Below are 12,249 nucleotides of genomic sequence, written 5' to 3'. Positions count from 1 at the left end.
AACAAGGCTGGTGCCAGAGATCACTCATCTTGCCTGCACTCGTCTTGCTGTGTGTGGGGCCGGCAGGCAGGGTCAGACCTGAACCGACTCTTTTTTTTTTTTTTTTAATTTATTTATTTATGGCTGTGTTGGGTCTTCGTTTCTGTGCGAGGGCTTTTTCTGGTTGCGGCAAGCTGGGGCCGCTCTTCATCGCGGTGCGCGGGCCTCTCACTATCGCGGCCTCTCTTGTTGCTGAGCACAGGCTCCAGACGCACAGGCTCAGTAGTTGTGGCGCACGGGCTTAGTTGCTCTGCGGCATGTGGGATCTTCCCAGACCAGGGCTCGAACCCGTGTCCCCTACATTGGCAGGCAGATTCTCAACCACTGCGCCACCAGGGAAGCCCCCTGAACCGACTCTTGAGTGATGCCTCCTCCGTGGTTAACTTCAGAGACAGGAGCTGACTCCCTCCTCTCTGGGGTGGTGGCTGGCGTCCCGCTGCCCTGGGCCAGGAGGCAAGGGCACTGGGGCCTAAGGTCTTGGACACAGACCTGGTCATCTGGCCCTGCCTCTGTGGGGGTTAGCCGGGCTGACTTGGGGATGGGTCATCCCACCCTCAGCCCACTTTCCCTACTTGGATTTGGGGGCCTATGGGCTACCACCAGCTACAACCGGCTTCGAGAGCTCCTTGGAGACTGGGGCTTCCATCCCTGCGTGGAGACCCAGGCAGGATGGTGGCAGGCACACGGTAGGTGCTCAGTACACATGGAGTACGCCAATGCACGCTGTTTGTTCCCAATTCCTTTACTTCTATTTGTTCCGTTTTTTTCTCCCTTTCTTTCCCTTCCTATGCCTTAGGCCTGGGACATCCCCAGCACTGCCGAGCCTGCTTAGGACCCCCAGGGAGGGGCATAACCTGAGCTTCCCGAGGCTATCCCGTCAGAGGCCAAATCTCCCATCGATCCCGGAGATGAGGGCTGCCGCTCGCCAGCCTCTCTGGGCCTTGGGACAACGGAGGCTTGAGGCTGGCCAGCAGGATATTTACTTCTAAGAGACAATTCTCCTCAGAGGAGACTGGGACTTTCATCACAGCCACCACAGGCAGAGCCTCTGCTCTGACGATCTTTGACGCTAGCACTCTGCCAGCCATCAGCACCCACCCTCCTCCCGGTCTGAGGGCTGCCCTCCTCGGCCAGCTCAGGGAGTCCTGCCCTGGGCCCAGAATGGGAGGAGATTTCAGACTGTGGCTGCCAGGGGCTGCCAGCCTGACTTGGGAGATGCCCACTCTCCACAGAGAGGTGGGCCACAGGCTGCGGACTCAGGACGGCTGGGGCAGGCCAGGCCAAATGCAGGTCACTTCACTCAGAGATGGCCGACTCAGCCCTGGCAGAGAGCAGGGCACACAGCGGGACTGGCACAGCACCCTCGCGCAGGGCAAAGGGGAGGGAGTGGGCCTGCGGGTGTGTGGAAACCTTCAGGAACGGGTTTGAGAGCTCAGCCTCTGTCCCTGACTGCCTGGGTTTGCAGTCAGGCCTGAGCCTCACGTGCTGAGACCTCGGGCACTCAGGACCTTTGTGAAACATCAAGCCTAATAGCTCTCCCTGGTAGACTTGTTTCCAGAATTAAATGAGTTTCTCATGTAAAACACTTAGAATAGTGCCTCGCACATAGTAAGCCCTCGGTTGATGTTGGACATGATTGTTACAGACTGGAGTGAATTGTAACCCACTCTAAAGGGCCTTAATTGACTGTTGACATTTGGTTTCCTCCATTGGACTCTGAGCTCCCCAGGACCTTTATCTCCAATGCCTGGCACATCTCAGGGACTCAAAACTACGTGTTGAAAGGATGAATATGTGAACGAGTGGATGAGGGAGGGTAGGGCATCAAGAGCTTCTTCCTGGAAGAGGCAGCACCTGGGGAAAGGGCCCCACAGAGTTGGGGAGGAGAGCCTCGAAGGCTGGGAGGCCTCTGCTGAGCTGGCGTCAGGGGAGACTGTCGAGGAGAGGAGCCCCGCCAGGCCTGAGTGGACAGGAAGGAGAGGGGCTGGAGGGAGACCAAGCTGGCCACAGCCTCCCACAGAGGCTGGCCGGCCTGTCCCCTGTCCTGGGTCTCAGGGGTCTGGGGCTGGATGAAGCTGCTTCTGAGGTGAGGCTGCGTGGGAAGAGCACACGGAAAAGCATCCGGGGCCTTCAGCTCACACCCATCTTCCGCTTCCGGCCAGACACCCATGGGCCATTTGTGGAGCCTGGAATCCTGTTGTCACTGAGAGAAAAACCAGCCTCGCTCCAGAGACTCCTCAACCAGCGGAGAAGCAAGTGTTGGAGATAAGAGGATTTTAAACAAATCAACTCCCTGACAGGAGACTTAAGAGAGGAAAGGCTGTGAGTTCGCTCTCCCTCTCTCTCGCTCTCCTTTCCTCCCTACTCTCCCTCCCTTTCGTCCTCCTTCTTTCCTTCCTTTTTTCATTCTGTCTTTATCAACAACCCCCACCCCAAGTTCAAAACAAAACAAAAACTCCCCCTGCCCCTCACAGTATCATCCTGTGCTAAACACTGAGCACTTATAAAAGGGTTTATTGACCCAAAGAGTCAATAAAAGGGTCATCCTGTACCTCCCCCTGCTTCCGGTTGCAACCGCGTATAGATCCACACAGGTGATGCCCCGTTTCCCTCAGAGGTGCCCTATGGCACCTGCTCTGGCCCCTTGTGTCCAGCCATCAGGCCCAGCTCTAGGAAATGATCCTTGGGCAACAAAGGGCCCAGTGTAGACCCCAAGAACTGACCACTTACACAGAGAGCAGGTGAGGCTGAGCTGGGCCCAGGTCTGGACGGTTGGTGGCAAGAGTGTCACTGAAGGGGAGACGGGGCCCCGCCCTCAGGGAGCCCCGGTCTGAGGGGAGACACAGCCCCTGCTCTATGAAAGCCCCAATCTGAGTAGTTAGATAACCGCGCTCTGGATAACAGCCCATTTTTCACTTTTGGTGCAGGACGGCGGGATGTTCGGAGGGATGGGCCCCCCACAGAGGGTGTGGGTGAGAATGTGTCTGAAGCTGTCGGGACGATGGGCAGTGGGGAAGAACTGTACCCTTAGTTTCCTCTATCCCTTTTCTGTCCCCAGCCTGACCGGCCATCACGGAGGGTCACTGGAATCCAGTGTCTCCTCGGGACAGGGGAGAGTCAGGGCTCAAGAAGCCTAGTGGCTCTCTGGAGCCTGGCAGGCGAGTGACCACAGGAGATAAGGCCCTGAGATAAGAAGCAATCAGGTCGCCTCATTTAGTGGAGAGCCTGTCGGTGGCAAGCCGAGCCCTGCACGGCCCAGGACGTGTGTGGTGGGGAGGTGGGGGAGTGGGCATGAGGTCAGGGCTGTTGGGCAAGAGGCCTTCTGAGGCAGCCCCCCAGCTCCTCCCGTCTGTCTCTGCCCAGGTGGAAATATTCCCATTTCCCTGACACCAGAGCCCCTCTAGTGGGACCTCATTATGACGGAGATGGTGGGGATGGAATTGAGGGGAGGCGTCTGGATTCCCAGCAGCTTCTTGGCTCCTATCCACACACACCCCCCACCTGTCACATCATATTGAGTGCGAGCTGACTGGCAGCAGGCATGTCTATTGGGCACTCACTGAAGCTCCCATGACCTTGAAGCCTGAGGGAGGCGTCCAGAGGAGGAAGAGTGTGGCATAGTTGGCTGTGGCCTTTTCTTGACAGGAGGATCCCCTCTGCGGCCCGGATAATGAGCTGGGGTTGCCAGCATGCATTCGCAAAAGCCAACACTGGGAAGACTCTTGTGGTACAGAAAGGGAAGCTGAGGCTCAAGGAGGTGAAGGGCCCTGTCTAGGGTCACTCAGCGCTCGAGAGTTGCCAGCTCTCTCCCCGCTCCAGGCTCTGCAAAGACTGTGAAGTCAATTTTCCCCTCTGATCTGTGCGTGTGTATACGCATGTGCATGCATGGATGCCGTGGGCGTGTGCTCTGCAGGCCCAGCGGCTGCAGCCAGGTCCTGGAAGGGGTCCCAAGCCCAGCCCTGTGCGGGCCCCTGACCCTCTGGTCAGAGGAGGCAAGCCACATGGGATGGCCCCCAGACTTCAAGGCGACACTCACTTGTCACTCCATTAGTGCTCTAACCGAGAGTCTGAGGGCGGTTCTCATTCTGGCCTGGCGCTCCCCAAGGCCCGGCAAGAGAGTGGAGGACACAGCTCAGCTTACGGGTCCTCAGGGACCGCCCAGCTCACAGTTACTTCAGCCAGAGCACAGTATGGTCAGGCAGGCGGATTCACTCTCAGGAAAATCACGTCAGCCTTCACCAGGCGAGGCTGAAGAGAAACACTGAGATTGTCTGCAGCTGGCATGGTCCCGGCCCTGTCTTCCCTTCCAGAAGGGGGAGCACAAGGCATGGGGACAGCCAGCTGGGGGAGGGGAGCAATGACAGAAATCAAAATGCCTGAAATGAATATGGATAGAAGCATACTTTACGTAAACCTATGCAAATAGGCAGGCAAATCTACCCCAGGATGGGGAGGACATGTGCAAATCAGGACTCCGGAAAGTCCTGACAGTGAGACTCTCTGTTCTAATGAATGAGACCCAAGCATCCCCAAGTATGTCCTTGCACAGAGCTTGGGTCTCTGGCTCTACCAGAACCCAAACTCCCCCACTCCACCCCCCGCCCTCTGCTTGCATCGTGTGGTCTGGCCCTTGGTTACTCAGGCTGTGGCCAGAGCCCAGGATGGCCCAGATGCAGCTCCCATGGGGCCCAGCTTCCTCCTGCCTGCACTGCTAAGTGCCCTCCAGCTCCTAACCACTGTCCCCCTCCCAGTGGCTGGGAAGGGTCTGTGGCTGCCCACCCCGCCACGACCACAGTCTCCACCCCAAGCTTGCCTTGTCCCCCAAACGGGGCCCAAAAGAGTGGTCTACTTATCAGAGAGATGGCTTCCTGCAGGGGGCCCTCGTGTTGTTTCCAGCAATGCCCAGCACACAAAAGATGCTCACCAACAGATGAATGATGGAATAAATGAATACACAAACGCAAAATTCAAATGTACAGTCACTTCCCTCTGGGGACTGTCGTACTCCCCTGCTGCTTCTTGCTCGGTATTTTTTGCAGCTGTCAGCGTACTAGAGCTGAAATGTTTGGGCTCTTTTCTCATGTCCTCAACTGGCCTGAGTTTGCCATGGGTAGGAGTGTGTCCCGGTCTTCTTGCTGGTCCTGGCACCTGCCACGGAGGGCGCTCAAATCTTGGTTGATTCAGTGAACGCATAAACATGCGTGTCTGTTTCTCACAACCCCTTACTGGACCATGAGTGCCTAGAGGGTGCGGGCAGCTTCCTCTGTCTGGAGAACTCAGGACTCGGCACAGAGCAGGCACTCACTACATGGGGGACAGATGGTTGGGTGAATGGGGACCTCTGGGTCCCTGACCTGCTGACCGGTCTGTCTTTCCTATTAGACTGCGAGGGGTCCTGGGCAAACAATGGATAAAGTGAAAGGATGAACAAGTAAATAGATGAGTGAATAAATGGCTGAGTCCTATCGGGGGTCTGAGGAGGCTGTTGTCTGATGTTCAGTGTCACTGTTCCCAGCCCAGGTGGCCCAGCATATGTGTCCTGTGCTCAGATCTGAGCTCCTCTCTCAACTTCTCCCCGGGGGCCCACTCCAGCCTCCAGGCCTTTGTTCCTACACCACTCCTCACTCCAGCCACTCTCCCACAGCCTTGATCCCCCGCTCCCAGGCCCCCTGGCTCTTCCTGTGACCTTGACCCCACCTGCCCAGCTGTTTGACTTAGAGCCCTCCAGCCTCTGGGTGGCTTTTTCCTGCCTTCCTTTGAGGTTGCCAGGTCAAGTGCAGCTCTGGAGCCAGCCAGACTTTCAGGGCTTGAGTCTTCCTTCTGCCATCGGCCAGAGGGCAAGAGACTGAGTCTTCCCCAGCCTCAGTTTTCTCATCTGCAAAATGGGGCTAGTACCAGCTGTTAAGAGACTAAATGAGGTTTCAACTTGACCCCTGGAATGGACCCAGTTGCTCAGTCAAGTACTCAGTATGTGGGGTCTCCCTTCCCTCCCTGTCCCTGCCACTGCTACCCCCCGTGGACCCATGGTCTGTGTGACCAAGGAGAGCCCCCCTGCTTTCTAGGAGTAGGAGTGAAAAACTCATGCCTATAGGAAGTGCAGTCCTGGAGCTGGTTTGGGTGGAGCCCCCAGCCCGGGAGCAGAGAAAAAATGAGGACCATTAAAGCCAGAAAAGAAGAGGTGCCCTAAGAGAGATTTGGAACTGGAACCTATATGTGGGACAGCCCAAAGGAAAGGTTAAAACTGAAACAAGAGAGCTTGAGGTTGTGTACAAGAAAGGACTTTCCAATAATGGAGGTTGAGGGAGAGAGCCCATTGGCTGAGGCAGGAGCCAAGGCTCTCCTGCCTGAAGTTTAGGGCACTTTGAGAAAAAATAATTTGAATTTATCTTCTTCCAAGTTTTTTTTTTTTGGCTGTGTTGGGTCTTTGTTGCTGCGCGTGGGCTTTTCTCTAGTTGCAGGCTTTTCTCAAGTTGTGGCGAGCGGGGGCTACTCTGCGTTGTGGTGCGCGGGCCTTTCATTGTGGTGGCTTCTCTTGTTGCAGAGCACAGGCTCTAGACGCGCAGGCTTCAGTAGTTGTGGCTCGTGGGCTCTAGAGAGCAGGCTCAGTCGTTGTGGCGCACAGGCTTAAGTGCTCCGCGGTGTGTGGGATCTTCCCGGACCAGGGCTTGAACCCATGTCCCCTGCATTGGCTGGCGGATTCTTAACCACTGCGTCACCAGGGAAGCCCTTCTTCCAAGTTTTTTAAGTGTTTGCCTAATCCTTATCTTACTTCACCCCCATAATAAGCCCTTAATATGTGGCAACAGTGTCATTTATAACATAGGAGTGGCCAACACTGTGATTCCCTCCCACACAGGAAGGGAAGGTTCCAGAGGCCACAGGATGGCCCATGGTTGTCTGAAAGAGGGTCAGGGAACTGGGGTGAGAGCTCTCTCATGAATAAGGCCAGGGTACTGGCTTTCTCTCATCCTTTCCAGGGTTTAGTAAGTCTGGCATAAGTTTTTGAAGTTGAGGTTTAATGCTGATTTCCTTGTTTAAGTTAAAAACGGGAAGTGGAGGGTGGAGGAGGTTTTCCCAATCCTGTAGAGAACAGGGGGACCCGAGTTTGTCCCTATGCCTCAGGCTGGACTGGGACGATATGGAGGGCAGTGGGGAGGACTCTGCAAGGCAGGAAAGGGAGCATCAGGGCAGGGAGGAGGGGTTGGACCTCAGCTTCCATCAAAGGCAGACGCCTCTTTGACCCCATCTGGGCAGCCCTCCGTTCGCCCGCCCTTGCAGCCAGACCCGCCCCCCCCCATTCCCACCCCAGCCCGGCCCATCTCTGCCTTGCCCCAAACCTGCAAACAATGCGTTGTTGACAATCTGCGGGGGCTAAACATTCGATAACACGGTCCCCACCATGCCAGACATTCTAACAGCGGGCAGGGCTCTGTGCAGTGACGGGAAGATGCTTTGAATACATCATCCTGTCAACTCAGTTTATTATTCTTTCGCTTAAGATAAACTGCCGCCGCCAAAGAGGGGCTGTATAAATTCCAGGCTCAGAAGTCAGGCAGGCCCCACTCCTCGTTAAACACACACGCACACACACGCACACACACATAAATCCTGCTGAGAAAATATCGCCTCTCCTCAGCCCCACAGGTCTCTCGGGGGCTTGGTAGCCTCCATCTCATGGGGTGGTCCCAGGAGCAGCTGCAGACATCAGGGGACCCAAGGCTCGGGCCTCCCCTTGGGTCATTTCCTTGGCTGGGCCTGAGCACAGACTCACTCTGGGGGCCAGAGAAGGTGTCCCCACAGGAGACAGCTGTGCCCCAGTCAAGCCCAGCCCCTTGACTCCCGGACTTCTGTCTGTCCAAGGCTGCAGCCCCGTGTGGGTGGCTGGAGCACTCACAGGGCTGTGTTGGAGAGGGGAACAGTTTCCAGACTCTAGAGCCCACGGCCAGGCCCTAGACCCTGATGAGGCCTTCGAAAGCAACCAGCATCTATCCTGGGGGAAGGGGACCCCATGGACCACTTGATCCCCATACTTCCCCGCTAACCCCAAGGAAGTGCTGAGGAATTCATGTCAGCTCCACATCCTGGCCAGAGAGGGGGTCTCTGTACTCAGAGCACAAGCACAGTCCTTTCCTCCCAGGCCCCCTGGGTATTTGCAACTGGAAGCGAGAGATCCTAAGGGCTTTATTTCAATCTTGCCCTGTCTCACTTGGGAACTTAGAATAAAAACAAAACCAAACCAAACCCCATGCTGGGCGCAGGGACAATGTTAGGGAGGTCGCAGGATGTAGCGGAAAGAACAGGAACTTTGGTGATCGATGTAGGTCTGCCTCTCCAGCTTCAGTTTGCTTCTCCATAAAATGGGGAGAGTCATTTCTATCATGGGGTGTCATCGTAACGACTGGTGGCCAAGCATGGCGCGTCGTAGGTGTCTGTGTCAATTTCTCCATTCACCACGCCCTCTTCCCATTCACCGCCAGGCTGGGCAGAGAACGGTACTGTCCCCATTCTATGGGCGAGGAAGCCAGGACTCCAGATAGATTCCAAGGCAGCTCCGATAGGAAATTCATTTCACTCCCAGCTCTGAAGCACGATTATCACAGACAATTATTTAGCACCTGCTGTAAGCAGGGGACTGTGCTGGATGTTGAGGGAATGTAGGGAAGGACTTCAACCTAGGTTACCCTCCTCCGGAGTGCAGGCTCTGTCAGGACAGGGATCTGTCTGTCTGTCTGTCTGTCTTCTGCAGGGCATCTTTCCCCGCTGTCCAAGAGGACCCCAGTACCAGCAGGTGAAGCCCTGGACTTGAGGTTTGATCTCACCACTTTTGAAGCCACGTGACTCCAGGCAGATCTCTTGACCTCGCCAGCCTCATTTTCCTCATCTGTGAAATAGCCAAAGGGCGGGATCTTGGCAAGGAAGGACCTGGCCAATTCCAGGGGCCCACCGTGCGGAGATGTTCTTACCATCCCAAGGCAAGGAAGGAGGGTCAATCCAAGACGTCAGAGGCCCTGCGCTTATGAAAGCAAATTCCTGCCCTGACCAGCTGCTACCCACTATACTGGTCTTCAACAACTGGTCCAAAGATCATCCCAAGTATTTCAGACATTCCACCTCCCCCTCCCCAGCAAGGACAGCAAGCAGGTAGAGGAATCTGACAAGTTGAAGGGGGCTGAGCGTGTGCCAGCCCCAGGTCCCCTCTCCTTCCACCCCCATCCCATTATCAGCGCTCAGGCCTCCCCAGAGCTCAGAGCCTGGGCTTGGGGCAGCCTCCTTGGAGGGCTCCTGCAGCAGAGTATTCATAAGACCAGGGACTTGGGGTCATTCCAGGGGCCACTGCTTGAAGAGAGGACCCAGGATGGATATCTAGCACCCAAAGCATCTGGCCAGGTGCCTATGCTCTCCGCAGACTGCAACTCAGGGAATTGGTAAGTCGTGCTTCGGAGGCTGCCAAGGGTATAATGGCCCGAAGCCCGCCCCACCCCCCAAAATAAAGCTCATTTGACTTGTGTCATATTGTGGGCTCCACCTAAGACCTGACTGAAAGGAGAATTCCACTGCTATCAAGCACGTGGGGAATGCATTGGTGGAGTTCAACCCTCTCATCTCACAGATGAAGAGACTGAGGTTCAGAGGGACTGCAGCCACTCAGAGATCACAGAAGAGCTGGGGTTAGGCTCCTCGCCCAGTGCTCCATCCTCCACCCCAACCTGCCCGCAGCCATCTCCCAATGGCTCACCAAAGCTGGGGTCATGAAGATTCTGTCATAATCACCCAGGCAGCTTGTTAAAATTAGGAACCTGATAATCGGGTTCTTTGCAAGCTCCCTGGGTGACTTCAGTTCCTACTGGGACTGGGAACCAGTGCTCTGGGCCATGAAGGGTGCTCACAAATCATCAGTACAGAGCTACGTGCCCGCTGTGTGACGCTAGGCAGATTCCTTTCCTTCTCTGTACCTCAGTCTTCTCATCAGCTAAAGGGAATAACGATAGCACCTGGTGTTCGGCATTGCTGTGATATTAAATGAGTTAACACACAGCTAATATCACACTGTGTATCAGTGAATATCACACAAGTATCTCGTCTTCTGTGCTCTGCTCTTCTCTTATTCTGCTCCAGCCACAGCCGTTGTTCTTTGAACACACCAAGCATGTTCCAGCCCCAGGGCCTTTGCACTTACTCTTCCCTCTGCCTAGCATTTATGTCCTCCAGATAGTCCCGTGCTCCCACCCTCAACATCTTCAGGGGTGAGCTCAAATGTCACCAAATCAAAGGCCTTCACTGACCATCCATTCTCCTGACTGACTTTTCACCACCCGGACTATTTTCTATTTACTCACTTCTTGACTTATTCTGTTTCTCCCACTAGAAAGTTTCTGAGGGCAGAAACTTTGTTTGCCTTGCTTCCTGCCATACCCCCAGCATCTGGAACAGAGCCCGGCACTCAATAAATATTATTGATTGAATGAATGAAAATAAAGTACTTAAAACCGTGCCAGGTAAATAGTAGGTGTCTAATATATGTAGTCATTAATGTCACTCACATCTCCACCTACACTGGATGTGGTAAAGACCAAATATGGGGCACGACTCAACACCCAAGGGTGGGGAAAGAAGGAAAGGATGTACTTTACAGGCTGAAGTAGGCCCACGGGAGCTGTAGGACCTCGGGTGGGCGTGTCCACATGTCGAGTCCAAGTTTTCTGTCTGATCACATGCGAGCACTACACCTGTTCTGGGTTTTGCTGTTGCCGGGAAGGGTATCCAGGCGCTCTGTCTCTGCTGACATTTTGGCTCTCTGCTCAGAAGCAGACAGGTACCAAGGACAGATGCCTGAGTGAGGTCACGACTTAGGGATCTAATGTCATCCTGACATGGGAGCAGAGTACTCACCTGCCTGGGCGATGTGGATACAAGGACGGTTGCCTCACCAACAGGAGGATGTGCCGGGGGAGCTCCTGACAGGTGGGAAGAGGCCTCCAGGTGGCCCCCTCCCTGTCACCACCTCCTCACCCCCAGCTTCTGTTAACTGAGGCAGCAGGGAGATGGCAGCCGATAAGGCGCAGGGCCTGCTGGGCCAAGCAGACGGGACAGCTACCCCACTGCCACTGTCTACCTGGGGCTTGGCCTGAACTGGGGGGAGTGGCTTCAGGGACATTCTTCTCCCTGAGGTCAGGGGCTTCTGGAAGTGTCTTCTGGGAAATGTTCAAAGTGGCTGGGTCTGGCACTCCCCCTCTCCCTTCACTACACATATTCAGGTTACACGGATGAGTAAGTGAATGAATGAATGAGTTAGTTTTCCATACTTCACCCCCAGTCCAGGGCGTCAGGCTACATCTGCCTCTTTCCTGTTGTGGGAAAAGGCAGCAGTTCAATAAGGAAGGCACTTCTGGGCGCTGACTGTATGCAGGTACAGCCCTGGAGTTCGCGGTCGAGCGGAGACGCAGTACCCAGGCTGCTTTGCAATCTGACGCGGCACTTGCTAAGATGGAGCTTTCGCTCGGGTGGGGGAGCACAGAAGGAACACTTGGATGAGGGCTTCTGGGAGCTGACGACACAGGAGTGAGGCCCCAAAGGCTGACTCTGAACTGGCCAGTTGAACAAGGGGAGGGAAGGGTAATCTGGGCAGGGGGAACAGCATGTACAAAGGCATGGAAGTGTGAAATAGCCGGGGGTGTGCTGGGAAGGGACCTGCCATTCAGGGTAACTTGGGGACCTTCTGGTGGGGCCCTGGCCTGGGACTTTGGGGAGGGGGGACTTTGATGGGGCAGAGTGCGATCAGAGTCACGAGTTTCAGCTACATCCTGCGGCTGCAGAGGCAAAGGGACGTGGGGGCTGAGACCGGGGACCTGTATGACAGTCCAGGGGCGAGATGCTGGGTCTGAGTAAAGGCAGTGCTCGCTGGGATTCCATCCCAACCTCCAGCTACTTGTTGAGAGTACCCCCTCCTCTCCCATCATTTTAGAATCGAGGAAACTGAGGCCCAGAGAGAAGACATGGAGGCCCCAGAGTGGCTGAGTTCACAGTTCAGGGGGCAGCTACGATCTCTCTCTCGGATTCAGAATGAAACTCTGCTGGGGCTGGGGCTTGTTCAAAACAATTTCCCATTGGATAGTGGCTCTCACTCTGGTTTTCCAGAGAGCAGAGTTCATTGAACTTAAGGGCACATCTATATCCTGTCCTTCCTCTGCAGAGATAATAAAGTTCATGGGA

General features: G+C 55.2%; 1 protein-coding gene across 1 annotated transcript in view; it reads right to left on the bottom strand.

Annotated features, from left to right (window-relative positions):
* Positions 1-12,249, bottom strand: part of LOC117200644 (uncharacterized protein C6orf223-like) — a 169,598-nt gene that overhangs the window by 58,391 nt on the left and 98,958 nt on the right.

The sequence above is a fragment of the Orcinus orca genome, chromosome 10 (genome assembly GCF_937001465.1).
Source record: "Orcinus orca chromosome 10, mOrcOrc1.1, whole genome shotgun sequence".
NCBI classification, from domain to species: Eukaryota; Metazoa; Chordata; class Mammalia; order Artiodactyla; family Delphinidae; genus Orcinus; species Orcinus orca.
The sequence above is the reverse complement of the archived record's forward strand: the minus strand, read 5'-3'. Positions and strand labels throughout refer to the sequence as shown.